Source organism: Epinephelus moara, chromosome 6, assembly GCF_006386435.1.
Source record: "Epinephelus moara isolate mb chromosome 6, YSFRI_EMoa_1.0, whole genome shotgun sequence".
Taxonomy (NCBI): domain Eukaryota; kingdom Metazoa; phylum Chordata; class Actinopteri; order Perciformes; family Serranidae; genus Epinephelus; species Epinephelus moara.
The window spans coordinates 427,578-429,995 of NC_065511.1; the positions used below are offsets into that span (position 1 = coordinate 427,578).

The window sequence follows — 2,418 nt, forward strand, 5'->3', positions numbered from 1 at the left end:
AAGCTATAGCTTTAACTAGAATTGTCTTATTAACTAAAATTAAATAGCTGTTGTTGCTTTGATCATTTATGTACTCCTGTTCTTACCCTCCTTTCCCCATCCAGACCAGGCCCCTGTACTGCAGAATAAACCTGGCTGTTCTGGTGCTGCAAAACTTCTTTAATCATGGTGACACAAGGCAAGATTTCAGGCTGAGCAGAGCCCCTGGAGGTGCTGCTGGACACGTTTTACATCATTTAATATTTGTTCTCTGTAAATAGTGATTTCTGCTGATCTTTTGTAGTTGTACATGTTAAGAATGCCCACTTGTAAACTTGTAAATAGTTAGAAATTTTCAGAGTGTATCTTTGTAAATACTTGGTTATCAAAGAAAAAAATAAATTGTGTTGTCACTGAAAAGTAGTTCAAAAGTTTACTGTAGTTGTCAATAAGAAATGTAACTGATAATGTATAATCCCTCCTGTCGCTGGCCCTGGCTGCCTCTCCTCATCCTCCTCCTCCTCATGCTGCTCACCCACTACAACACCTGGCCCTGGTGTGTCCTCAGGGATGGAGGCAACAGGACAGGAGGGGCAATGGAAGGCCTCTGTCCTAAACCCTCATCCATGAGGACAAACCAGGGCCAGGTGGCAGCAGTGGGCTTCCTGCCGACCCCCTGACCTGGCCAGGTGGCAGCAGTGGGCTTCCTGCCGACCCCCTGACCTGTCCCTGGATCTTTGCATTCCTAAAGGAGAGGAAATCAATCACAACAGTAGCAGTTTTCTGCAAAGTATTTATTAAAAAAGTCTTGAAAAAGAAGTGCATCATGGACTCAAAAAGAGGTATGTTTGAGGTGCTCTTTGGAATGGGATTCATGTAGTGATAAAGAAACAAAGAAAAAACTCCAAGGCCTTGGACCAAGAAAAAACTCCAAGGCCTTGGAGTTTTTTCTCCCAAAGCAGTTAAATGCCTTTATTCTTATGGCATGGTCATATAAACCTTAAAAACACAGTCCTTCGACACATTTCAGCATCAAGCCTTCATCAGGAAGTTAAACAGATTCAAGGAATAAAGAATAAAGGCTCTGTAACTACTATGGCAGAGTGCCTTGGTGTTTTTTCTACGTTTCTTTATCAAAGTATTAACTTGGGTAAAACAAATGTAGTTTCCATATCATTATCCAAACCTGCACATACTTTATTTGTATTTTTTTTTAAGTTGTCCCACTTTTTTTGCCTGTTGAGGCTCCACTCTTCCCTCCAGGACCATTTTATGACGGACTGTTCTAAACAAGAGAGAAGCATGACAAAAGGTAAACACATGATCACAAAAGGTGACATCAGGACAGATATAAAACTCCCACCCCACCTAAAAACAACATTCACTTATTGCGATCTTAAGATTATATTTGTACTTTGGTCTCTGTACAGGATTTAGGTTAATTTAAGAAACATTTACATACAAATATGTATAGAGTACAAATGGGCTATTTATTATTGCCTTAACAGGTACCTCCATCCGAGTGTGGCTTTATTCCTGGCCCCTGTGAACAGGTGGTTGTTTTCACCACGGAGTTTAATAAACTCCTCCGTTTGCTCCTTGCTCCCTACAACAAAATGAAATGAATGACATATTTTCTGTTATGTCAATAGGCAAAATGATTGTTCTATATAATAACGAGATAACAATAATGCTCCTGAAGTTAGCTCTTTATTCAATCCAAACGTTTACAGTTTTACAGCCTAGAAATACAGCGGGGCTCGCAACCTATCCTCTCATTAACTTTATATTTGTTCATTGCGGTGCGTTTATGCACCTGATGTGAGGTATGATGTGAGGTATAAACAGCCTACAACATCTCCACAGTTACAATAAGATATAAGTCACCCTCCGAGATTGTAACAATTGAAAGTGAAGGGGTTTTAGGCTTTACCGTTAACGTTACTTTTAAAGGCTAATGTTAACTGAGTTCCTCGTATCAACAGGTTAGCCTTAAGCTAACGTTACATCGCGGAGCTGGCTACCATCGCTAACGTCATGTATTTAAACAGCCATTTAGAGGTTTTAAGGCCCCTTGAACTTCTGGCGTTAAGTAAAATTCCGTTACTTACATTTTAAGGTGTATTTAGTACTGCTACTGGTGCCGGTGCTTGCCGCCGTTGTGAGGAAAAGCCTTGAACAGAGGCGCGAAAAGCATCTTGGGATATGGGAGGCCACGAAGGATAGTCGCGGTGCATCCTCCGTAGCCTGAGACCCAATAGTATGTCTCTGCAGACCCGGAGACTGCAGATTCAGACCCGCAGTTCTGGACCCGCAGTTCTAGACCCCTTGTTTTTCGTCCCCTACTGGACGGCTGTATAACTGCAACTAAATCAGCATCTCACCCAAACACCACTGTTTGAAAGAAGTTGGACTTTTAATGCTTTATTACAATTTACA

General features: G+C 41.3%; 1 long non-coding RNA gene across 1 annotated transcript; it reads right to left on the minus strand.

Moving 5' to 3' along the window:
• Nucleotides 1-815: 815 nt before the first annotated feature.
• Nucleotides 816-2,246, minus strand: LOC126391250 (uncharacterized). The gene is made up of 3 exons (XR_007570063.1): nucleotides 2,091-2,246; nucleotides 1,492-1,585; nucleotides 816-1,264 (listed from the first exon to the last, which is right to left on the minus strand). It is a non-coding gene; the product is annotated as an uncharacterized LOC126391250 (long non-coding RNA).
• Nucleotides 2,247-2,418: the final 172 nt, after the last annotated feature.